At 39.9% G+C, this 27,581-nt stretch overlaps 1 protein-coding gene across 1 annotated transcript in view; it reads left to right on the top strand.

Moving 5' to 3' along the window:
* Nucleotides 1-5,751: 5,751 nt before the first annotated feature.
* Nucleotides 5,752-27,581, top strand: part of RAF1 (Raf-1 proto-oncogene, serine/threonine kinase) — an 80,558-nt gene continuing 58,728 nt past the window's right edge. The window contains exon 1 of the mRNA XM_063348387.1: nt 5,752-6,134. The gene's annotated coding sequence lies outside the window, so the exon portion shown is untranslated. The remainder of the gene's footprint in view (nt 6,135-27,581) is intronic.

Genomic DNA, 27,581 nt, shown 5'->3' on the forward strand with positions numbered 1-27,581 from the left:
AGATTAGAGGGAGCCTCATCAGGAGTCAGTCTCTACTAGGAGAGAAACTCAAGCACTTGCTCCCAGCTGATAAGAGCAGAACCTGGAGCCCAGGGGCTCCTGCCGCCCTACCACATAAAACAGGGCACTGAACATGAAGGATCCAGTTTCAACCACAAAGCAGTCCTTATCAGCACCAAGGAGTGTCTTTGTTCTCATCCTGGCTCTTGACCTGTATCACGAAGGTAAATATGGTTTATGTGTGCCTATTGCATGGGATAAGCAAGAATGAACAACTATGAAAATCTAAAGACCTTGTTCCAACAATGACAGTTGAAATCCTGGCCTGACCTAAGTATGCATGCCACTCTTTATGCAATATTGTCTCTAATGAAACTTCTGCCTACTTAAAAGGACCTATAATGGTAATATTTTACATCTACCATACACACACAGCAAGTACACATTTTTCAAAATCCTGATTGTCTATGTATCTTTACTGCTGCTCCACGCACATGTTGACCGTGTTGATAGTATAACATCCAATACTATATTATTATATGTTATTAATGGCATCACAGAGAATTCATCCATGGTTACATGATGGTGGAGGTCTGAGACTAAACCCCAGAATTCTCTCTCACAAGTCCTTATCGTAACTTAGTTTTAACTACTGACTCGGAGGACTCCAGCATCCTCTCCCTGGTTTTGCCTCTGCTGAGATGCTGAATTGCTATTAGGGCAATTTATGAAGCCAAACAACTTAGTGCTTCCTTCTGCACTCATGAATGATCACATGACACCCTAGGCCACCCAGAATTATCAGAATCATCAGAATTATTCTGGTTGTCAGTTTTATGAGGTAAACAAAATGAGAGTTCTTTTCCCCCAAAATTATAGTACTTCTCCGTTGTCTTAGGCTATCATTTTTAGACTCAGCCCTGTCCCAGATGTACAAAAAATCTCATTTGCTATTTAGTAATATGGTGTGACTGTTCTTTTCTAAGAAGGAGAGAGGCTGGTGATATTTCTAAATGATGTAACAGTCATATGGGAGTTCACTCCCCTGCTCAGATTTGGTTCCTGGTTTTCAAAGTCTCCATCTATAAAGCAATATATAGTACATGGATATTTCAAGGGCGTTGAGAGCCTGTGTAAAAAAGGCAAACAAATGTTAACTGTTATATCATCTTAGAATATTGAAGTGGCCAGGTACAGAAATTTCTCCAAGAAATCCAGGATTTTGTTAATGTTATTTTGGTTTAAATTTTTTGAGTATTAACCCACAAGAATGAGGGCATAAGGCGTATTTTAGTCAATAGGGAGAATGCAGTTAAGTCTATCAGGAGATAAAAGCGATGTAATAAGAGACCAGATAGGGCAGCCTACTTTGATTCTAAAAAAGAAAAATAATCTTTAAGCAATGTAATAAATTGTATCATCTAAAATTAATTTATTTGGAATAACATATTTGCTTATTTTAGGAGTGATGTATTTAACTGTAGCCAGGGTTCTCATTTGCCCCAGACAGCCAGGCATCTGCTTGCCTGCCCTGCCGAAGCCTGTATACCTGCAATTTTGAAAGCACTTGCCTCCTTTGGGCTTGGGTTTCTGATACAGAGAAGCAACCATAAATCATACCCAAAAATAGTGAGAAAGGAACCAAGTAAAAATACTGTAACAACACTCAAGAAGCAAGTCTGAGTCCATAACAGAATGGTATTGCTAGGAAACTGAGCTCCTTGAAAATATTCCTTGCATATATAATGTTTTTTCGTCACTGAACCTGTCACAGCTAATTCGGATAATTTCCCTACGCACAAACAATTAAGTCAAATGAAGTACAAAGCATATGTTATAAATGAATATTCAGTCTATTGGTAAGTTCAGATCATGATACGTAAGAAACGAGAGGTATACTTATTTCCCTATATGAAGGAAATACTTATGAAAGTAGGTATTTAAGCTTTTTGGCTGATGGCTTAAACAACAGGCAGAGTCAGCTATGATTTGGAACCGCATTTAAAAAATGTGTCAATGAAAACCATGTATTGAGCAAAACAGCACTCCAGCTCAGAGATCCCAATCTGGTTAACATTTGACAGACGCATAATTTTTCACTCCCCGTGAAACAAGAGAGAGAGGAGATCACATCCTTCTCTCCCATCCTTCTTGGGAGTTGGACTAGATGATCTCTAGAGGTCCCTTCCAACTCTGAAGATTCCGTGATTCTGTGATTCCGTGATTCTCACTCTAAAGCAAAATCCTCACATTGAAGGAATGAATGTAAAATGGTTCGGCTCTGCTAATCCTGGCACACTCCGTACTCAAAGTAACTCAAAAAATTAGAGCCCACTTCTTTCCATAGACACCCCAAGTTTAGATACTGCAAGTTAGACTGTGTGGATACTCTCATCCCCTCTCAAAAACATAATTAAGGTTGCTCTCTTTAAAGTTACAGGACTGAATAAAAACCTTTGGATTTGAACTTAAATTGTCTATGCCTTCCCTGTATCATTGTTTTTAAAAACTGCCTTCTCCACAATACAGATTCCTAGATTAATGGTTTTTACCATGTCCAAAAAAAAGAAAGAATAAGTCAATGAGTTAAAGAGCAACGTGCCTGCAAGAAACATGTCAGGGTAGGTAGGAAGCAATCCTTCTTTAGAGATTAGTTGAAAAGAAACTGTTTATCAGTGACAGCTACACAGCACACAGATCAGGGTTTGAATAAAATACACTTGCATTTCAGAATAAAACAGAAGAATTTATGTTTACCCTAATGCATAGAACTCACTGTCTGCTTTACAAATATTTACATGCTGAGAGCTTAAGGCTTCTTGTGTGTCCTGCTCTCATGGACTCGCTCCTCTATATTTCTTGGTGACAGAAATGCAAAAAGTCGATGAATCATGATCAGTAGTGGTAAGTACAGTCATCTAAGCAGCACCCCATTTTCTTTTTATAACTGCCTCAGGCTGCCATGTATGCTTCCTAGAATATCTGGCTGCATTTCCTGCCCAGCACAGACCTTTCTGCACCATACATCATAGAAAAAGCACTTCCACGTACATTCAAAGCTGTATACAAACAGGCATCACCCTTAAAACCACTTTTAGCGAGGTAACTTATTAAATAGGATGTAATATATACCCCAAAATTATACTTTGGGTCTCAACGTTATAAGGGCTTGTATTGCAGCCATCCATGCTTTCTGAGGGAGGATTCTTCCCAAGCAGGAAAGAGCCCCCTGACAGAGCCCAGTGTGGTGTCACACATTTTCTGTCCTGGTGGTCGCACCTGCTTTTCAATGCTAATTCCATCTTGGGTTGTGCTAACCTCACGAGGCTCCTTGGTGGTAGAGGTCCATAGCTGCTCCCAGCTCCCTGGAGACCAGCCCGCTCTCAGCATTCACCGGTCTTTCTGCCTTGAGCGCCTTCTCCAAGCCCTGTGGACCAAGCAGAGAGTTTTCTGAGACAGGCGTAATACTTCTGAGCTCTCTGACAACTGCTGTGTCAGCTCACACTGTCCGACATAATCTGTGTACATCCTGAACGTTAGAAAACAGAAAAAAAATAAACATCAGATCAGACACTACCTTAACAAATCAACATTACTGGTTTACGAATTTAAGAAAAAAATAAATGAAAGAGTAAGTCAACGGGCAAATTGCCACTGGGCAAATTGCAAGAATCTTCATCTCGTCATTAAGCCATGATCTGAAGCCCTTTCAAGTAGGTGTATCAGGGTGCCAGCCAGCAGCAGGAAGAGAAAGCTAAGGCTTTGGGTCATTTAAGGAAAAATCTTGAGGAGAAGAACAACTCTGCGGAAAAGTTGCATCAGTATGGGAGACTAGCAAGTTTTCCACTTCAGCTATGCTCGACACGGCGAGACACATGAGGCATCACAGTGGCAACAGCAGTTCCTGAACTGTGATATTCAGTGTCAGGGATAAATAATATCAGTTTTCCTGTGTTTCATTTTAAGAGTTTGCTAATTGGGACAACGCGAATGAAGGGTTAACCATGAACCATGAGTATCGAGGAGAACCAAGAGGAGCAGTGATACAAAGAGTAACTGTAAAATTAGAGGATGAGAATACAGCAGGGGATTACACAGGCCATGTTTTTACCGTCTCTTCCCAGCTGATGCCACAGCAGACCAGTGAAGGCAGAACGCTTCCTGCGTGTATGGAAAGTGGCATCGCTTACAGCTGGCAGAACTACTTCAGACCGGCTGTCCAAGTTTCAAATTAGTTCAGCAAATATGTATACTGAATACCATCAATGCCAGGGAAACATGCTAATGCTACATAATTTGCCCAAACCAGCTTTAAACATGCCAGGAAGAAAAAAAAGAGAACTTGCATTATGCATTGGAGAAAACTGACAGATAATGTTAGCGGCTTTGTTCAAGATCTCTGCTTTACGGTTCTTTTACTCTGCATTTGCTACTTACGAAGAGACAGAGAAGCTGCCTCGTAAAAAATTCATTTTCAAGCAATTTTGGTGTTATGTACAATCTATATATTCAACGTACTGGCAGACCAGCATTGTTGTTCTCTCCAAGTGGAATTTTGCTGTTGCAGTGTCCTTTGTTCCACGGTCAGACCAATGCTTTCTCCGTTTCTCTTGATTTGCACTCTTCCTGGGCAACAAACAATGAAGCCTGCCAAAACGTAGATAAATACCAAGGTGAAGTGCAAGGGCAGGAGTTGAGCATTTACTACCTAGCTAAATGAACTTTATTCCCTGGAGGCTGCAGGAGGAGCAGTGGTTTAGTGAGCTGCACACGGGATGGGCGGTCCCAACACTGTATTCTAATCTGGGCTCCGCTGCTGACTCATCACGTCACCTTTGGGAAATAACTGCCTCGATACACTTGTTTTTTCTTCCATGAAGTGGTCACACTCCGTTGTAGACACTAGTTACCATAGTTACAGATCCTAGAATAGTTAGGATGAACAATTTCTCAATCAGATAAACTGGCAATCCTTCATTTTGTTCTCTGCTACAGGAAGAAAGGGCCAGAAGTGGTAGAAAATTAAAAAATAAGTTGGAGCAAGGTAATTCAGCTCCTTAGCATCAGAGACCAGACTTATTCCAGCTGCACACCGTGAAAGAGTAAGGTAAAAACCTGACACCTACTCACCAAAGGCTGGGTGGAAGATGGTGGCCCGTATTAATCCTAAGCAGAAGTGGCAGTTGCAGTTGTGCGTGTATTAAACGAGCCATCATAACTTGGAAAATCTGACCTGTGAGATTATTGTCAGCGGTGACCTGCTGCCAAGCAGCCTATTCTTATTTATTCCACTAAAGTCAACCTTGCTGACACAAGCCTTTTTTAAAGGCAGTCTGCTTTGTGCATGCCTGTCCTGTTACTAGGTTACTAGGGAATGAAATATTTTTTTGTAAATCCCTGTTCTTGCTTTTGGAAGTCTGGTCACACAAATCTGTTGTAGAACAGACCTGTTTGCATCTTTGATTTCTGTTTACCTACCCCTAACCTTTCCCAGCTATTCTTTACATTTTGATGAACTCTTCTTGCCTCCTCTCCCAAGCCGTGCCATAAGATAAATAGAGGATTCCGACTGTGTGGTTTTGACCAGTGCCAAGGTTTGTGCTCTCGGCAGCATGCTGATCATGGCTGCAATTCCTGGCTTGCAGGGACTCGGGATCCAGTTACATTTGCTGGCGTCAAGCAGACTCTACAGACCACTGTGAAATACTGAAGCTAAAAATAAGAGAGTGAAAAAGTACGAAACCAAAGAGAGCGGGATATTAAAATTCCAGGAAAACTGTAGAAAAGTTTGGAAGAGGCACACAAGCAGTCACAGGGGAGAACACGAACATATTGGAGGAGCTGAAATTAAGCCTATGGGTTTGCCGTTTTTAGCTCTGTCACCCATGTGACACTGGAGTTCAGCCTGTGGGTCCAGGTATTTCTGCTAACACAAAGAGTGCATCAGAGCCTTTTGGAAAGGCGGATCATTCGGAACTGTCTCGGCTTCTCGCCTCTGCTCTCCCGAAGAACTGTTAACCCCAGGTGCTCACATCCTCCCAGCCAGGGGCCCGGCTCAGCCTCGGGATTTCACCCTTCGGATCAGAATCGCTGCTGATGGTGCCAGCGGGCGTGGGGAGAAGTTTCAGGCTCTGGTGAGTCTCAGAGGGGGACGGATGGGGGGGGGGGGAATGTTATTTTCACAGCTTTTGCAGCGCTTTTAATTGTACAGTGACGTACGGAAGATCAGTGAATCTGTGAATCCAGGCTAAGGGGTCAGGATTAAATACTTGCTGGACCTGCTTCCCAAGGTTAAATTAGTCTCAAATCAGATAGAAAAGCCCAAGTGCTATTTCTAAGGGGCATTTTATGAATCGCATATAGAGACTTGGGTGGGAATTTCCTCATTTACTGAGGAAAAATCTAATAATCTTTGAAATTGTCTTTTCCTATTTAACTATTAAACCAGCACAAGAATTAAGTTTTACCAAGTACAAAGTTGCATTTTTAAATGAAACATTTGTGTGACTGACCTTCCCTGACCAGCATGGTTCCATTTTAGGGTTTCAGACTGCCTGCGTGTGAATTGTTTGTGAAAATTCTTTCTAGATTTAATCGAGGTCTATTTGCAGGAGACTTTATTTCTGCCTTCTTTTGGACGCTTTGAAATTAAAACCACGATGACTGTGAAACTGAGGTTTAAAAGTAGATGCGTGTTTGCATAACAATGTATAATATACACACAATACTGGAGCTCCATGGCTACCTGTAATTGCAGCGATAGTGTATCTGCAGTGGGAGCTCCTTGGGAGTTTGCATATAGGTCAGAAGTTTCCAAATGAGGATTGAGATTATATGTGTTATGGATTGCATTTTCCCAGTATGCCACAGTTTAGTCATGGGACTCATTAGCATTCGTGAGAGCCGTGAAGTTGTGCTCCATACTGAACTGGAAGTTCAGCTCTGTGTACCCGAACCAGCCCCGTTTCACGTTGGGGAGATACTGCACTGCCTCGTCTTACCCCTGGCTTCAGTTTCTTAATGCACTGCTGCCACGGAGCCTATTGCAGTGGACGAAGCTACAGGACCCAACACCTTACTGCCTTGGCCTCACGTCTTTTGCAATTTTTAGGTTTGCTTTGGTTCTTGGTCTTAAGTGCGGTAACTCACACTGCACTTTCTAAAGAGACCTAGAAGTCATCTCTGGCCAGTATTAAGTGGATGTTTAAAACTTCATGGGTATTTTTGTTGGGGTTCCTTCGAATACTCTAAGACAAAACCTCTGTTGTCCCAACTGTGTGACCTTGAAAGTGATTCATGTGCAGCATTTTATGCAAGTTAATTGTTTTTTAATAGTAAACTAAAATGAAATAATAACATATAACAATTTAAAAGACACCATCCAAATATTGTAGAAACTGTACTGCTAATTTACATTTCTTCATTTCCCTCATTAACTGTGCAGAAAAAATGTGGACCTATATATTTTAATTTACAGCAGAGGAAAAGCTAATGGAACCATCTGTTGGGCATTTGAAGCTGTTTCACCGTGTCTCAGGCTGCGTGTGTTCTAAACAAAAACCAACTAAAAATAAATATGCAAAATACCTGTTACTTATGTATATGAACATGGCGGATTCCTTTATAGTTTTGCAGCACATCAGGTTTGCAGCTTAATGGCCAATTAAGTGCACCTTACAGTGAGAGATTCTGAGCATACAAAGGAACTAAACACGCGGCTCTATTATCCCCCGTAACTGGCCGGGTCGGTGCGTCTGATTCAGCGTAACTCAAGGCAGAGTTTGTGTGAGGACTCGCAGCCCTTCTGAAACAGACAGAAGGCAGGATCCGAACCCCAGGCACTCTGCTCGGATAGCAGAGGTTCTTCTTGCAGTTCAGCCCTTACGGGCTCCGGTGATACCTCATCTAACTGTTGTGTCACCTAGAGAGCAAATCTCTATTTAATAAAGATGAGTGAATAGGCTGAATTTCTCATTAGAACAGAAAACTGTCAAACTCACCCCCTGAAGATTTAGGTTTTACATTTTTTTCCTAGGTAGTCTGAGGTTTAATACATTTCAGCTATTTATTTGGAATTTATTTTAAGGAAATAACAGTCATTCATATCCTCTGATAGAAAAAAAAGAATCCTGAGCTTTTTGATGACTGTCCACAACTGGACAATATCTGGCAGCAGGTCAGAAGTCGCAAGAAAAGCAGTAATATCCTCCTTTATCAGAGCCTATGTCAGCCAGGACACTCAGCACACAGGAAGATCTGGAGTTTCTGCCTAACTCTTAAATTCTTCAGCTGCCTCAGAATCGTAACTTCTCTTAACTTGCTCACTCTTGTGTGTGTCCAGGTTCTCTCCATCGGTCCACATTCTTGTGAAATCCTTCCTCTCACTGCTCAGTAAAAATAAGTTACTCCATGTATTGTATGAAACCCTACCCTACCATCGCTTATAGCTGAAGCAGGGGTCAAGACAAAAGGTAGGGGACATGAAATACCAATTCCTCTTTTCCACAGTGGGGAAGTGAGGCAGAGGCTAAGTAATTTGCTCAAGGACACACAATTTCCACTAGCGGTGAGGGAACCCCGACAGACTCAGTGAAGCTCACAAGAAGCTCTGGGCAGCATGCAGGATGAGACAAGCAGGCTTCTGTACCAGAAAGATCCAGTGTAACTGTAGGACAGAATCAATGGGGATGTCAAAATAAACTGACGTTTAGGAGCAGCAGAAAGATAAAATTCTAAAGGAAGGTCAAGATCAGCAAAAAAGAATTGTAGAAACCTGAAAGACACTTAGCACAGTCCCAGATCTCTTTCACTGTAGTGAGGAATCCAAGTGATTGATAGGAATAAAATTTATCTTCTTTCTTCATCTTATCTTCTTTCTGATGTACCTTCTAAGAGTAAATGTGTTAGAGGTCTCATTAGTGAATGTAAAAAGTCTGGGCGTTGGGTTCTGCCTTTATCACATGTCTCTGGAAGCACAAACAGTGATGACGGGCTATGCTCTGGGGAACATGCAAGAAGTTTTTTGAGAGGTTTGATGCAGGTGTTTTAAGTTTCAGGCCTTCAACATTTAAACTCTCTCTCCACCATGAGAAAGGATAATGGGCACAGTCTTGGTCCCTTGCAGCCCCTGTAGAAGCCCATGCTGTTAATTATTTCTGTGTGCTAGGGACTGTAAATGAACAAGTGATTCCGCCTGTAAATAAAACTGGCGGATGTCCAGCAAGGGGAACTCCATCAGGCTGCAAAATGTCAATAGGAACATCCTTAACCAAAGCAACTAACTCACCAAATCTGAAGCACTTGCTTGAAAGGCTGGGCACACTACAGCTTCGAAGAAATAGTTGGAAAATGCTTAACAGAGTAAAGTTCATGATTTTTCTTTCTTGAGCAATTGGCTGTTGCTATTTTAACCGTATGGACACACACACACACACACACACACACACACACACACTACACCTTAGGACAGAGACCCAACACGAAAATTTACAGTCCAAATAATCTGCTGGCATACTAATAAGCAACAGAAAACAAGATTTTATGTTTGGAAATGTCAAGTGGGCATGGTTATCTATACCACTTGGATGTATAGTGCATATTATGTGTCATGTGCTCAGAGAGCTTTAAAATCTAGCTTACCGTCTTTATATACTTTATGTAACTCCATTATTCTGTACTTTTTATTTTGTTTGTATGTAGCCGTAAATGTTTCACAGAAGTCAGCTAAGTTTATGTTAACAGAGCTGTCTAATATAACCCAGGTGTCTACACATGCATTTTCACCCTGGGCAGCAGCAGGTGCTAGCCAGACTGGCACTGAGAACAATTTTTATTGACCTCCGTACTAGCCCTGAGCAGTGTTTATTGACCTGCCACCTTTACCTGTTTCTATATTTTAGGCTCACATAACCAGTGTAGCAGAGTTAGAACTAGCCCTCCGAAGATCCAGGTCACAACCCGCTTTTACTGAAGTCATTAACTACAGTAGCAGCAGAGTTCATTGTGTGTGGTGTCCTTCATTTTTTTGCCTTATTTTAAAGAAGGATTGCTGGAGCAAGTTGACTGTGTTGCGTCTTGAGTGTTATTGAGGCTGGAACGCAGCCAGAACAACCGAGGAGCAAAACTTCTAGGCAGTTTTCCATATCTACAATAAAACTCAAGTCTCTAGCAAAGTTATCTAAGGAATCCAGGCTGAGAACAACAAATGAAAAAGGAATGACACAGATAGGACCATGGTATAAGGAAAAAAAAAGTTAAGCATTTTTTTATTTTGTGTGTTTCCTGCACAGTTATATCACTACATTGCTTTTATTCCTCAGAAAACTCTGAGTTAACATACTGCCACCTCAGGAGCTATGTTCAGATTCTCGTTCTCTGGCGACGTGGGTAAATCAAAATGATCTTAGAGAGACGGATCAAAAGTTATTACCCACCCTTGCCCATTCATAGGTGAGATAAACCATGGTCCTCTAGCCAAGGACCAAAGTGTTGCGTATACTTCCCCCCACTATTTTAATTATTTGGTGCCTTAGCTATGCTACAATTTGTTGAGTATTGCTTCATGCTTCTTTAAGGACAAGGAGACTGCTTACTGTGTTTTGAATTTTAGAGTACATTTCAAGGAAAAAACCCCAACGTTGCTGTATGAGCAGCACAACTAAAGCAGCTTCACTACAGATTTATATGGTCTCATCTAATAAGCACCTGTCCTCTCCATTATAATAAATAAGGATATCTTAACTGTGTTTCTCATTTCAGTGTCAGCCCTATAGGGCAAAAACCTCACCTACTGTGGCTAATTCAGCTTTAGGTAAATGGTGACTGGCCAGCCTGCGATAGTAAACAGTGCAACCTACAATGGTTGGCTTCCGAGTTCTTTCTTTCCTTCAGCTAGGGAATGAATATGGTTCCTTTTTCTGTCTTCAGTTGCTGGCTTCCAAGAAACTTGTAGGTTTGAATATGGTTCTTTTTTCTGTCTTCATTTTCTGACTTCCAAGAAACTCGTCGAGATTTAATTGTTGTTGAGACCTTGGCTCATGTGTCAAATATGTATGAAATTTGGAGCAAGAGATAGATTGAACCATTACACAAGCTTCCTCTCCTTAGGAAAGCAAGCTAATCAAGATTGTTCCGTGGAAAGCCCCACACCCAAATGACTGGAAGCGCCTTTTTTTTACAAACATAGACCTATGCCAAACAATAGCCATCAGAACCCCTTTGCCCAGTGTCCTTTTTCTTGGCAGTCAGACATGCTTGTGTTTGACAACGAAGCACATATTGTTTGTCATCTGCTTTGAAGAAGCAGTTTACAAGTTATGTCTAGTCACATTCCCAACTTCAGTTCAGCTGAATCCAAATCATTAAGACACTACCATTAATCAGGCAGGAGAACGAATAACAAAATGGAAATGTAGTAAGATTTTTTTTTCCAGAATGTTACCATACTTTTTTCCCTCTAAGCTCCAAAGCTATACTGTATTTCATTTCATTGGCAGATATCCCATACTTCATCAAAATCTGAAGCAAAAAGATGGGGATGAGTATTCTGGGCATTCATAGTATGTTAGATTAATATTGTTGGCTAGTTACTCTGCAAGCCACAATTAAATCAGCACTCCCTCAGCTGCTAGCTTGTCTGGATTCTGTTGTAGTTGATGTGGTTGCTATTTGCTTCATTTTTGAAGCTTGAATACTACTTTTTTTCTGTTTTTTGCATGCTCCTATAGTATGGATTGTGCCACGTGCTGGGGTGCTCTGTGCTCCTTCCAGTACCTCTCTCTAGGTGGAGGAACATGAGAATATTGACTGTATTTTCCGCCTAAGCACAAAGATACTATATCACTCCTACTGGGAAAGCCAAATGAGGGTAGTGGTGCCATGCCTGTAAACAAGAGCAGTAGCTGTGTGCAAAGCCAAGGGATGGACCAACACGTGCAAGAAAATGAACTGTATTCCCTTCGCCACTGAACCAATCCTTGCACAAAACCTTATTGTATTTATACAGTTCTCCCACAAAAGATATGCTTGGTTTTATTTCATTTCTAATCATACTGCACTGGAAGTTTAACTGAATACCTGTTCATTTTGATACTCGGAATCATATTAACTTTTACAATCAATTGAATACAAGTAGATTCAGTTTGACACTCAAATATAATACTTGCTTGTTTTGATTCCAGAATGTGTACAGAAGTCCCTGCTTAAAGAACCTCAGGATCCTTATCTTGCTCCCTCCATGGATATTTCCAATCAGGAATCACTCTTTCCCCCTGCCTCAAATTTGTCAAGAATCAGCTTTTGTTACCCTGGATTGTATCAGGTAGCATTAAGTGTTGGGGGTTAACACAGAAACCTTCTGACTTTGGAGGCAGCAGAGAATGATTCCAGAATTTTGTCATAAGGTTTTATTCTGCTCTGTCTTGTACCTTATTCATTTGCAGTACAAGAAGAAAGCATAAGTAGTTCCATAAAGAATAAGGAGTTTTATAAACATGGAAGAACGCATCTCTCTGGTGCCCAAACACTCTGGTTTGTGAAATGATTGGTTCGGGGAAAAAAAAATAAAAATAAAAAAAAATCAAAGTTTTGGCAAGCCCTGGTTTTGCATGCCCCAAACACCAGGCAGACACCTGCACAAATATTGTTTGCATACAAATACAACTGTGTACACACAAGTCTGGAAAACAAATCTAAAAGCTGAACAACACTATAGAAGCCAAGCCCCAAATCTCCATCTTTTACAGTAAGTTATTATTGAAATAATTATAGTTTAAAGTAATTGTATTAAAAGAAAAAATAGAATAAATATTTTTGATAAATGATGACAGATTCACACCCTCTGACACTGGGACTTTACCAGCATTTTTAACTAGTTGGCGGAATTTTATGCAGAGGTGTTTTCAGCTGCACCTGTAGGTTGGTTTTGCTGTTGTAAAATGTCTACACACATACCTACAATCTTTTAAACTTTCACACTGTAGCCACATGCTGATCAAAGCGGCACCATACATGTAAAGAACCATCTCATAGAAATCCTCGCCAACAAGCTCTCTGAAACAGATTATTCTGCTTTCTAATATCCAGAGATTTACAATGTCCTTTTCTCTTTCTAAAAACGGGGAAGCTGCAGGTGGACAATGGAAGACTGCAGTTGTTTCTAAGCAGAGGTCCCAAACATGTCAACTAGTGTTGAAAGCTCTTCCAAGCCTGGCGTGTTATGTCAGAGACTGTCACTGAGCCACAACCTGCTTCCCCCTGTTCATGCCTGGTGCATCAGTTATAATCCAAGTGTGAACTGAAATGCAGGAAAACTAAACTTGAACTAAACCCATGAATTTATGGATAGCAGGGCAATATTTTCTTACGCTGAAATGAAATTAAGTCTTCCCAACCAGCAGCTTGTTTTTTCCTCACATTTACTTACATTACTTTACTTCTTGTCACCTACATGGTAATAATTTTACTATTTTTATTAGGAAACTAGAATTTAATCTGTTTGTCTACCAATTCACTGGAACCTAAAAAAGCTGGCTAAAACCGAATCTCTCTCCCCAACTTTCATATGGAAAATTATTCAACCTTTTTTGTTAGGAAATTTTATGCAGAGGTATTTTCAGCTGTATTCTCAAATGAACCTTGTAGTTATGAGAACTAAATGACATGAAATAGTTTTGGATACAGAAGCTTGAAACTTCAGGCAGAGAAAGCAGTGCTGCTGCTATCTAGAGTAAAGGCTACCCTAGACTTTCTATTATAAATCCTGTACTTTCGGTGCCTTCCAAAAGCCAAATTTAAAATACGTCGGGCTGATTATTCTTCTGGTAAGGGTCTATCTCAGACTTTTCTTTTAAAAAAAACATGCTTAAAGATATAAGTAAAAGTTGTTGATCTCTAGATGAGAATCACAGCTAGGAAGGTGAATGTTTTACCAGAAATACGTAAGAAAAATTCATTAAGTTTACCTGTGTGCTGAAATGGCTTTGTGCTTCAGAGAAAGGCAACGACATTGGCAGGCATTGTCTAGCATGTTTTGCAACATTCATGCTGCATTGTCTAGATCGCGCGTGTGATTTCTGAATACAGTTTCTTCACTACACGATTTTGCATCCGGCTTACATGCAATGTGTTATTTTACATCCAAATCTGCATGGATATACACCTGCAGTGGTAAGTGGAGACTTGACAGTAGTACAAAAAAAGGATTGTCCAGAGGCAGAACAATGCTATGCGGTGGCATACCCAGGGCTTCTCTAATGTCTGACTAGAAATAAAAGGAAATGGTTTGCTGGGGGAAGGCTGTGTATTTCTAGTGCAATATTGTCTTGCCCAGTAGACCAGATGGCAAACACCTCATCTCCCCACAAGAGACTTGACTTACTTTCTACCCAACGCTCATGTCTATTGAGTGAAAAGCCCGGTTTGTCTTTGTCCTATACTATTCTTAGGATTCTTGCCTACTTTCCCATATGTGGGACAAGGCAGAGGCCACAATGAAAGAATGGGCATGAGAATAAAAAAAAGAAAGAAAGACAGCAACCTCTTTGCCCCCCCCCTATGCTCTTGCAGAAAGGAGAAGTCCATGAAGTTGCTGCACTGCACAACATAGATCTTCAACTGAGGAAACAGCTGAAGAAAGAGCACTGTACTGGTCACGGTGGTTCTACTCTTTGAGAAGCTGCGTGTTTGTCCTCAAAGTCAGAGGGCAATCTTTTGTCCACGGACAGACAAGTAGGCTGCCCAGCAACCGCTGTCTTCATCTGGAGAAAAGAGGCAGCTGGTAAGGGCAGTAAGTCTCTTATCTGCTGGGATGCCAGCAGGAGGAAGAGGCTATAGGAACAGCTGAAGGAACAGCGGGCAGGGCAAATTCAGTGTTTCTCAAAATGAGGAAAAGGGAAGAAGAGTTAGTATTTTAGTTTAAGCCCCCCCCTTTTTTTTTTGCTGCTGTAGACCCATTATTACTGCATGCTAATTTGCATCTAATTCTGCAGCCTCCTCCCCACTTTTACATATGCATTGACTATTAACAGCTACACATAGTAAGAGCAGAATCTTTTCAAATTGTGACAGTTTATTGCAATGCGTTTGCCTAAGTGCAAAGTGCCAAATGCAAAATAAGAAGGATAACCCTGATTTTGCAAAATGTGGGTCAAGAAAAAGTGGGTCAAGCTTAAGCGTAGTCATTGCCCGTTTGCTGAATTGCGAAGCACCTGAAGCTAGTGGGTAGCAGCAGCGATTGCAATTGCTCGTTGAGGTTCTTCTTGTCTTATTAAATCAAGTCAATACTTGCTCAATGATCAGAATCTCTCGCAGCTTCAGTCTTGTGTCGGAGCTCGGGGGAGGAGACTTGCATGCAGGCTTCCCTCTTCTTCTTATAAGAACTAATAAACAGTATAAAAATGGAAGTATGAGTGATCTGTCTTGCCTGGGGATATTATTGAAACCTGGTTACATGTAGATTCATTCTTATTTGGTGATGGCAACTCCCAATCTGAAGTCACCTGTAGCAGATGAGGAATTCCTTGGGTGTATCAGATACTTCATTTAGCTTTGGGCAGATACCAAGAAAAATTACAGGTTAGTTAGCTAGTTCAAAAGGGGAAAAAATGCATTGCAATTAGAGAGCCTGTTATAAGCAGGAGATTAATACCTGCCAAGCTGCATTCTGGGATGTTGGGATCTGTTCCCAATGCCATCAGATGACATGCAGAAGGAGATGCAGTAAGTACATGGCTTTGATTTTGAAATTATATGCATAAATATATATATACACATATATTATTTATTTTTATCTCAGGGAAGATTGTAATCACTATTTAATCAAAGATAATGTTTTCAAGGTGCAGAAGCAGCTCTGGTCTTCTTCAGATTATACATAAAAGTTGGCTATACATTCATAAATCTTGTTTTGTCATGAGCAAGGGTTTCAAATTGTGGATATGGTTTTATTTTGAATAGCATAGTGCATGTTGCTCACTAAGTACAAAAATATATGGTTACTATCCTGAGAGAGTTAAGCATTTAACATAGGATAAATTGGTACTACGTTAGTTGTGAAAAGCATTTACATATCCTAACTAATTTTACACACGGACTGGAGAAAGCTCTAATTCTTTGTTTCCACAAGGTATGTAAGAGACCCTTGTAACAGTTCTGTGCCCTGTTCAAATGTATTCAGCTCATACATTAAATAATACTTAGAAATACTTCATAATCATGCAGATCTTGAAGCCTATGTGGCAACACTGACTCGAGCAACGAGAACTCAGGAATTTACACAATCCCTGCAGTTAGTTTACAAACTAGTGGATGTGCAGCCTAACTGGCTATTTTATCTTCCTCTGCTGAAGCTAACTCTTTCCCATCAAAGTTTACACCCCTATGCTGTGAACGGCAGGAGATGCTTTGGGAGTGTGTGGGCATGTAGAGGAGGGGATTCTTGTAGTAATTTTATGCCTGAGAAAATGCTACTGGATTTCGTTATGGAAGCTGATGATCCTATGTACTGAGATTAAAAAAAAAAACAAAACAAACCAACAGATTTGAAGATTTGATAATCATTCCTTTCTCCTAATATAATTGGAGGAACCTGTATCTGAAAGACTAGTAAGAATGCTGAAATTAATGATATGCTACTTCATAATTATTATTTTTAGATTTACACAAGATTAAATTATTTAAGAGGAGTTTAAATCTGTCTAGAGTACCCAAATTAGTTTTGTGTATGTGAGAGAATGCAAGGGAAATCACTTCTCTAGTCTGTCAATAAAAAAATCTTTCTCTGAGCACATTCCAATACACAGATCTCTGAGATCACATTAGCATAGTTAAAAGTATCCTGCTCTTATGTTGTTTTTCCTGTTGCTGCTACTTTCTACTGTACAGAAGGAAATAGTAGCCAAGGGATGTAAGACACTACGCGAACCATATGCCACTTGAGCTTCTATTGTAGAACGTGGCTGCAGTGTAAAGGAACTGTTTCCTCTGGCTACAAAAGCGAGGGATGATAATAGCTACCTTTTTGCCGATAGGCAGCCCTCAATTTCAAAATCAAGTTTATAGTATCTTGTCTTGCTGATTAATGACACATCCATTCATTCACCAGAATGAAGCCATAAGAACTAGCTTAGTGTAGTGCTGTGGAAAACAAACCAAAACCTGATTCAATTCCACCTAACCCACCCACCTCAGTCTCCCTGCCAGCTTCCTGGATTTAATTGCTCTCTCGGATCGTGCGAGTGAATGCCTCCCACAAAACGTTTCCCAGCACCTTTCTGAATCTGGTTTCTTTTACTGGCTTTGCACTTGGATTCCTTCGCACATTGCCAAAAGCTCACAGTCCTTTCCTCAAAGTCTCAAAACTCAAAATAAATGCCATGCCTACCTTTTTCTGGTTCTTTCTTTGACCCCATTCTCCTTACAGACACGAAGCAGAAAGAATGCTATGACAGCCCCATTTCCTTCAGGAGTATGCAAGCAATTAATATTGTTTAAACAGCTGATGAATCTGTGAATTTCTAACTCGGATGAGCATCGGCTACTTCTAGTGAAAGTTTATTTTCTAACAAGGGCTTGTGGAAAACTTATTATTTCACCAAAGAATTACTCAAATTCTTGAGTGCGGGCTAATGAACTGTTACATAAACCAGAGCCAAGTTTTACACATCTAGGTCTTAATCAGCAACTTGTGCAATATTGTTTATGTAATTGTCCAGATGCAAATTTGGTTGTTATACCACTTTTCTTAAGTCTAAATAGATGCCATGGTACAAAATAAGGACTCGTATTCTGATCAGGACCATTGTAAATGGAAGAGATTACTGACTAAAGTGTTTATTTATGGGCAGAGGTGCTAGAGATGGCCCACGGAGTCAGTAGGACCATCATTCTTTGGTACAGAGTTTGGTGAAATGAATGCTTTGTGCTTGAAGTACCAGCGTAGCCTTCACACTGGTACTTCTTACCCAGTGTTTGTCTCCTGTCCTATTCTCCACACCTACCATGCCTTTGTATTATTAACTACCAATTTATAGGAAAAATGTCACTTAGGCTATTGCACCCTGCCCCTTTGATTATGACAAACTGGACCGAGACCCACCTTTCTGTATCCTGTATCTCCAAATGTGAGTCGAAGCGAACTCAATACAGACATTTTGTCTTCAAAAGACAGGGCTGGGGTTTTTCTTGGGTTCGTTTTTTTTTTTTATTGTCCTGGTTTCAATTACACACTAAATTCTGAGATTATAAAAAGATATATGATCTCATTGCCTAAGTGCCTCCAACCGCCAGTGGATTAAAATTATTATTCTAATTCAATGAGCAAAATGCAGTATTTCATAGCTCTTTTCAACACAGTTGCAGAAATCTTAATGCAGTATCAGTAGCTTTTGCATCCATGTTGTGCTGTTTTTTAAAAAGGCCAGATGGGAAACAAAACCATACTGGCCATGTTAACAGAGCTTTGGTGGTCCCTCTTCTATACTGTAGTAATAAGAGATAGAATATTCAAGTCTGTCTTTCCACTAGGGGGAAGGAAAAATAATTGAGAAACTGGGTATTTACAGTGATGCTTGTCTAGTTTACAGCAACTTTTGTGCAAATGGTGATCAGATGCTATCCAAGAAAAATGTATTTCAGAAATCTTAGTGCCAGTAACTACGCACAGAGATTGAAATACCCGGTAAATTCTGTTAGCAGTAACTTCTTGAATAGTTCCTATACCATAAACCTTGAACCTCTTCAAATACTGCACTTGAGTTTCCTACAGAGGATGCATCAACACCCCGTGGAGGATGTGTCAGAGGACTGGTAGGTGTATCTTTCTTTAACGTTGTTACATGTCTAATGGCCAATAAAACTGACTGGAGTCATCTTAAGCATAAATACTGATAGCAGCCCCCAGGGAATATGTAGATATTAAAGTCACTTTCTAGGTTGACATCCATAATAATTTATCTTTGCTGTTATTTTCACTTGTTCTACCTATCCTAAAATTGGCATGGATATATTGTGATCCCATCTTCTCTTGCAATGTAGCATATATTGTAAGTACTTGAATTAAAAAAGACTTATTATGTATCTGGTTTGAAGTAAGCACAAAGATAATTCGAAACGTTCAGAGTCTCTTGTGTTCATATAATTTAACTGCTCAGAGTCCCATAAATTATCACTTGATGGGCCTTAAGATTCTGCTCCAGTGGAATTTTTTGAGTAATATCAAAAGCAACTGAACAAGTTAAGAATGAAATACAGCTTCCAATCAAACTGTAGTGTTCAATACTGACAAATCTTTTAAGAAAAAAAAGGCAATTGTCCACATAAATTGTAATTGCTTTCTAAGAGGAAGCAAAAGATGTTTAATCTGTTTCAGAAGAAGTAGAAATTAGTCATACACAGATTAAAATCTATTCATATGCAAAGATTACTCATCTATAAATTGCAGCTGCTTTCAGATGCAGTGTTAGATAACTCACTATACCCTGAAAATAACTGCAAACCAGTAGAGAATGCTTATGTATATTTCTTTTAAGTTAATTACTTATGCAAAAATGCATCTGTTGGATGACACTGATGAAGCTCATGATTTTCAAATATTTCCTTGTCCTACACAGTGATTACTCAAAATGTATCTGCTCAGAAAGAGAGCTCATCAAGAATCTTTCAACAAAATGCTTTTTCACTGGAAAATGAGATTCAAAGCCAAAAGTTTTGTATGGAAGTGAATTTATTTTGGTGAAGCCTTTGTCAGGAAAGGTTTCAGTGTTCCAAGACAAAGTTTCTGGTTTAGATGAGAGACATCCCTTCATTCCAAATTATCAAATAATGTAGCCCAACTGCTTGGAACAAAATAAGTTCCAGGATTTTGCTCCTATTCATGTGCATTTATACAAAGTAAACCAGTTCCATCAGGAGAGACTGAAAGACCTATTGAAAACTAGCCACCAGAGCTGGGTTTGGGGATCCAACTTGGTTATGGCAGAACCTGAGGACCTAGCATGTAGATAGGAGACTTTACCCCTAATGTTTGTTCTGTTTTATTGAAAAGCTTCAAAAATGGTCTTGGCTTTACCCTCTAAAACTTCCTAGGGGGCTCTTCCCAAAACAATTGCATCCCGTGATTAAGTAATTTCTAATCCCGAAAGACTTGTTTTGCAGTTTCCAAATACAGTTGCACTGTTATGGGACTCAAGCTAGGAAACAGGAGATGTGCTATCGTTACAGCTTAAATGAACCCTGGATTCCTCCCTTCAGATAGAAGTAGTAAAAAAAGTAAAACCTGAAGAAAGCTAATATACATATATGTAGAACTTGCAGCTTACTCTGTAAATACTCTATTCAGAAAGCTTAAGTAGCAGAGAACTAACTTTCTTTAAAGCAGAAGCATCCCACTTGAGCCTTTCGTATAGAGCACCACAGCAATCCTAATTTGTCAAGGGTTTGCAACTAATTCTTTCTCCCCTAGCACCATCCCCTTTCACACTAAGGAGAATCTAAAAGCCCAGGTTCCTCCCTCACCAGTATGCTTTGTCATGGGAAAACGAATGGATTGTAATTCACTTTCTCTTTTCCTCTCATGGTCTAGTCTTGGAAACATCACTAAAGAGGAGAGATTAAACCTTTTTTTTTTTTTTTTTTTTTTTGGGGGGGGGTGTGGGGAAACAAGAAAACCCAAACCCAACATGTATATTGTTTCCTGAATTCTTTTCCTATATCTTAATGGCTGAGTTCTATGTCTATGACTTCATGCCACTTTCTGTATTTCAATTACTTCACCTTCAGCTAGCACTCTATGCTAGCTGCGCATAGGCTCTCAGTGTTGAATAGCTGGAGAATATCTTCAACTATAAATGTGGTGCTGGTATTGCAGAATTAACCTCAAAAAGCACAGGCTGGATCCTAAAATATCCTGAGGAAGAAAACTTTCAGAACAGCAACAAGAAAAGCATGTGAAGAGTGTGTGTATATTTATTTATTTGATTATCCCAAGCACTCTGCGTCTGTAACGTTGCCAGTTCTCCTAAATGTATAGAATGCAGTTTGCCTTTGGGGTACAGGAACTTTTGAAACTTCCTTGATAATAAAGGCTTCCAGTAATGCCCCACACTTTGTTGCATCATCCTGCTTCCATCAGTTAGTGATCCACCTCAGGACAACATCCCTTATCAATACTTGTCGTAGGAAGCTCTCCTTTAATCAGTTTTGATGCCTTTATTTACATTTCTGTTCCTTGTGGGTTGCAGTGTGCTCCTGCTTTTACCACAGGCTTGAGATGGGTTCTAGACTGGAGACCTCCAGTCGAACAGAGGAAACCCCAAGTATCCTTCAGTCCACCTCCATGCTGAGAGGAGCCCAACGCAAAGCCCAGCTGACCCACCATTTGCAGGAACGGTAGGGAGAAGGGATGAGGGCTGGCCTGGACTTCTGGACACTTTCTGCTTCTTTTCTTCCTATGAGTGCTGCAGGAATGATTCTGCTCCCCATTTAAACTCAGCTGAAAAAAAAAAGTAAATCATGTTGGATACAGAAGGAGAGAAAGAAAGGTCCATAGGCTTTATGAAGTAATGACCTAGATGCTTTACCCCAGAAGATGGGAGCAGCAGAAAGTGAAAGGAGATTTCCACACACAGGGCTGAAAATGATGCGAGAGCTGGAGCTGCTGGGTTTCCAAGTGACTGGCTGGATCACAGGGCAGAGTAATTTTACTCTTGGTAGCATCGTGAGAAGTAGCACCACTGTACTGTCAAAGTTCAAAGGAATTGGTCAGGGATTACAGTCTGTTCCTCGAGCCAGGACAAGATGGTATCATAGATGAGCCATACCACTAACGATATGGGGAAGAATTTCCCTTTGCAGGATTAAATGCTGAGTTGTTGTTATACAACTGGCTTCAGGAGATCAGAGCTTAATGCAAACAAAATTCAAAATAAGTTGTTGCCACATAACTTTTTATTTTAAACTTCCCACTGGAAGTCTGCGTACATTTTCAAAAAAGATTTGTAAGCCATACTACTTGCTATTCTCCAGAACTGCTGGAATATTTTTATCTCAAAACTGTTTAGTTGTCCTCCCTGTTAAAGATTAGATGAGTCAAAGTAAGAGAAAACTGCATGTCACAGGACAGCTTGGAAACAAAGTGGTAATCAGCTTTATTCTTTAGGGAACATGCTCATTTGTGATGGCATTTGCATTTGATACTTCTCAGACACTTAGGATTTTGGACCAAATAGCCTCTATATAATAACGTCAGAGGGGCAACTGAGGATCTCTGCAACTACTGCAGCATGAGCCGAGTGTTAATTTTCTTCCTCCTTTCACAGGCCATGGGGAAAACAGGGTTGCTAGCCAGAAAAGTGCAATATTCATAATATTGTAACATCATCTCAGTATGCTGAGAACTGAGTAACTCTTTGTTTTGATTTTGTTTGTGTTTTGGACAGCAAAAGCAGACTGATTATGCTGCAAGTGTGCTAGTGAAACTCTTCCCAGGCAGACATATATATGAGATTTTACAGATGTCTGGAACAAATGTACAAATGCTATGAGTGGTAAGAATGCAAAAAAATCCCCAAAACAACAAAAACAAACAAACAACAAAACCAAAACCCAACTTAAATCAGAACTGTTTTTTTCTAGTGGAAAAGGATATGCATGTGTATGCTTTTGGAGAGCATGCCCTTCTATGATGAGTTTCTCTACTGGTTACTGAGAGTCTTTTTCTCCCTTTGTTCCCCACGTCCTGTAGCAAAGAAGGGAGGCAGATGCCTCAAATAGAGGAGCAGCGTGCTAGTCGGAGGTGGGACCTTCTCTTACATGTGTGAAATTTACTGTGCATGGACACCTACATCTGCTTGGCCCAGGAACGTCAGTGAGGCTTAGTCCTGCCTGACTTCCACGGTACACTTTGCCTCTCATCCACCAGAAGTCGAGTAACACTTATATAGCTGACTCATGGCTGAAGTGGGAACTCTTGTAGTATGTGGTTCTGTTATGTAGTAAATAGTTCTGGTTTTTATTCTAGTATGCTCTTTAATCCTTCTTACTGTTTAAAGTGCTAAAGGGTTTTTTTGTTGTTGTTTTCCAGTGCCTCACTCTTCACTAATACAATTTGTTGGTTTGGGGGGGGGGGTTTTGTAGCTTTCCAGTACTAGTAGGCATTAGAGATATTTTTCTTGTTGATAGTCCAGTTATGTCCAATGCTAGCAGGAATTCTGGCTTATGAATGAGTACGACCCTCATATAACCAATGTCGATGCCTCATAAACGGTTTAAAGTGTTGAACAAACAAGCGAAGCACGCCCCTTTCAATTTCAGGGACAGAAAATTGAGACATTAGGAGGCTATGGACCCTTACCAAACAAACAAATCATTTTCCAAATATGTTCCAAAATATTAGAACTGAGTCTCATTACAGTAATACCCAGGAGTCTTGTGATGTTTAGCTTATCTTTGCTTCATCCTTCCTCACTGAGGTATGGAAATGTAAAGTAAGAACAAAGCGCAAGACTGAAAACTGGAGACTAAAACTGTCTCTAAGGCCTCAGAGACGACTTCTGAGACTGCCTTTACAACAAGGCCTACCCTCCAGAGGCTTCAAACCTCTTGGTACTGCTTTGAGCATATTCTGGTAAAGATGCAGAAGTTAGTGGCCTGCAGAAGGGCAGTAGGTGTGGGTGCTGAGGTGGGCTGTGCTTATAGCTGCTCTGCAGATGGCTCCTTCAGAGCCCTTTAGACAAAGCCCAAGTACACGGACATGTGCAAAACTCACAGAGGAGATGACAATTTCACCTTAGTCTTTCTAGTTCGGTGTCGCTAAGTCCTGTGACTTCCTGGAATCACATGAATCTGGTGAGGGCTGGTATCAGTCTTGTGAGGATATGAGAAGTTCCAGCCCCACTGTGGATTTCAGTCTTCCACGGGACAGAACTCTTCTGAAAAGCTCCTTTCCTTCTTTCTGTACCACTAGAAGCAGTGGCAACAATAAGGTGAAGACAGGCAGCAGAACTAACCCCCTGTCAGAGCAAAGAGTGACATGGGGGTGTGTGAAAGAGCTCTTGAATTCTAGGTCAAGTAAACTTGAGGGTGGTGGCAATAATATGACATATGCTATCCCCTTATCTTCTGGGGATAGCTGAGGGACTAAAACCAAAAAACTCTCCCCAAGGGACAGATCTAATCCTTAAACAGGATTTTTTTTTTTCTTTTTGGTGTGATCGCACAGTTTTGGTTCAATGATGTTGAAGCTGCAGGGGTGTGGCTAACAATGGATGTTCTCTGTTACTGCCTTGCTACTTCACAATTTTTCCCAACTGATGTGCTTTCACTAACAAAGTCATTTTGGCATTCTTGAAAATCTCTCTCGTGTTTAACTTAGCGTCAGAGCGGGTAAAGCATTTAACATCTGCTTAAGCATATTTCAATTACTTGCCGAAGTGACTTGACTAAGTAGTTTCTGGTAGAGACACAATTTGAGCCCTTCACTGCTTTAAATCCAATGCCTTTGTAGTTGTTGCTCATTAAAATCTAAAATTTGTTATAATATTGTATATATTTTTATTGTGCATTTTATCTTAAAACCACATTATTTCCTTACTAACACCTAGCACTGTGAAGAGAATTAGATGGCATAAAGCATCACACATGAATATTCAAGTACTCTGGAAGAAAAGAAAACTGGAATTAATGGATCTGGATAATAAGAGGAACTTCAACAACCAGGAGCTATGACAAGCTCCAAAGCCACACGAGTCTGAACTCGACAATGGTGTTATGATGTAGTAGAAAGAGAAGATAACTCAGAATCTATTTATGGGCTATTTTAAATTCAAGACCAGGTCTAAAAGATGGACCTGGCAAGTCATGTGCAGCTCATAGCAGGGCCACGTTTTTGTTCTGCTTTTTCCTAAAGGAGACTCTAAAACTTTTTTTTCTCTTCTGGCCATATTCCATGCTGGAAGGAGCAATGCTCCTCTCGTGTGGTTTGAAATATCCAGCCACTTGGCCAATGATCTCATGCACTGGGGCATATGGAATGACGCTCTTTGCTTGCATTAGTGTATTAGCACACTGCATACAGCTATTAATTTTCTCTAAGCATTCACAGCTCAGCACTGGGGTGTGTGTTTTCCAATATATTCTAATGGAAATATTGAAGGCTGTTTTATTTTCTTTTTCTGGCTTCCTTAGAAATGTTTTAGGATTACATTTTGAATAAGATCTCTTCAAAATACTTCAGACTTTGGAAAACCTTTTCCTGGAGCATATTACTATAGGAGTGGGAGCGCAGGCTGGCAAAACCAAAATGCAATCCACTGCCCTTGGCTGCATCTCAGACTTCCTGGGTACCTTTATTTACAAGAATATATGGTAGAAAAGCAACAGACCAAAAAATCCTTTGTATCTGAGAAGTCATGAACCTCCTTCATGAGAACAGAATGTCATAATGGGGTTGCTTAACACTCCCATATCTAATTCTGTCCTTGAACAGAAGAAATCAGGTGGCTGTATTATGACACATTTAATGCAAAGTAACTTTTCCAGAAATGAAGGTCTTATCCACTTCTTCTGTGTAGTGCTTTGCACTGTTATGCCAAAGTTAGTATAAGACTTTTCTACCATGGGATACTGATGTAAGCATCAAATGCATGCAGATGAATGCAGCCCTTGACCTGATTCAGTGCACTAGGGCTAACCTTTTTGTTGCTTTGTGTTTTTCCTAGAGTTTCACTGAATATATATTTTTCAGTTTAAAAAAAGCAAGGATTTATTCCATGTTCACATTACATCACTCCATGTGACTGCTTCTGTGGCTATTTTTGTAGCCTGTGGTCATATCATTTAGTTCCTAGAATCAGGATGATAATTTTTACCACTGAACATCTATTTAGTTAGTAAGCTTCTGTATTTTTTGACTGCAGAGTTCCTCATTTTACTTCTCTTTTGAGCCTGGCTTTTCTGTAAACTCTCTGTTTACTATGTTGGGTGGACTCTGTTATACTTTCCAGAATACCTGCACGGGAAAATATTATTTCTCTTTCTTCTCCCCTCTCTTTTTTTCTTTTTTTTGGGTGTTTTTGTTGGGGATTTTTTGTGAGCAGTCTCGGATGACAATCCTGTGTGCTTTAAACTTGCTTTTTTAAAACATGCTGATCACTTTAATGCTGTTTTGTGTTGCCAAGAAAAGTGCTATGTATAAACAAAAACTCTGAGACCACTATCTTTTTATATACCCTATGTATCTTTATTCCAGAAGTTAACACCCCAGATGTTTCTTTAGGATACACCTGTCAAAGGTCTTCAGGTTATCTGCAAAACTTCTGTAAATACAGAACAGCTTTTTAACCCTTCAAATTAAACTGGATGTTATTCTGCTTCACTGTAAAAACTTTTTAAAGTATTTTTATGTTATATTGCTATTTTTTTCCTCCAGTTTCTGTGTGTTGGAGAAACAGCTGTGTGTTTATCCTACTTAATTAAACAAAGGTCAATCAAGGCAAAACAGAATTTTGTAACGATTTTGTAAGGGAACAAGAGCACCACTAAATCTGAGACGTAATTTTTCTAAAAAAACCTAGGCAGTCCTTGATTAGCAGATCAAGATTCTGACAAGTGTAGAGCATTCAGAGAATAGATCTGAATCTAAATCTTGCGACCTGAATCCTTTTCAAATAAGGAGATGCACAAGACTTAAACTATCAGTAATGTGTATCAATAGATAGATTACTTATTCTTCTTGGTCAAACTGGGATTAGTCAAAACCCTGTATTTCAGGCACATCTTGGACACAGAAAATCTGCCCATTTGATATTTCAGTAATTGGACTAAGAGGAAAGTAATCAACTAGCCATTCAGGATGGAAATTGAGCAAAATCAGATCAGCACAGATCAGAAATAGGAAAGGGATGAAAATGTCTTGAAATTACTTAACTGAGATGCTGTCGCTTAAAAGTGACAAACTTGGATAATATTTTTGTAATATTGGCTGCATTTTGTAAAACTAGAAATTAACTTCAAAACAACTGTATATACACCTTTTTGGTGGGAACTTGCTGTGTAATTCTGTCACACGTCATGTACTTGCTACATACAGTAAAACATTATGATCTGCATTTTAATATTTCAGAGATGCATGTAAACTGAAATCTGTTAATTCAGTCCACAGATGTTGTCTCTAAATGGTAGTCAAATTGTCCCATTACATAAATGGAAGGCACTTGCTTTGCAAATTCGTTCTGGAACTGTCTAGTTGTACCCTGTCGATAGGGTACATGTTCTGCTTTCACTGTGGTCTGTACTGAGAGAATACAAAACCGAAATTTGATGGGTAAGACTATTTCAATATTGTTCAACTCTAGCATATCTCATGTAGCTGTAAGTGTCTGGCAGTCCAGTGATACTACAGGATAACTGTTGCCAAGAAGTGAAGATGATTTTTGTTATACAATAAGAATTATAGGGGAGAAACTGTATAGTTGGATATTGAAACAACGGATTGCCAGCATTTGCCTCTCAATTTTGTTCCCATTCTCCCCCACTAATCCATCATGTGACCTTACACAAATCAATCTCTCTTCATTTTGAAGTAACAG

This window comes from Chroicocephalus ridibundus, chromosome 10 (assembly GCF_963924245.1).
Source record: "Chroicocephalus ridibundus chromosome 10, bChrRid1.1, whole genome shotgun sequence".
Taxonomy (NCBI): domain Eukaryota; kingdom Metazoa; phylum Chordata; class Aves; order Charadriiformes; family Laridae; genus Chroicocephalus; species Chroicocephalus ridibundus.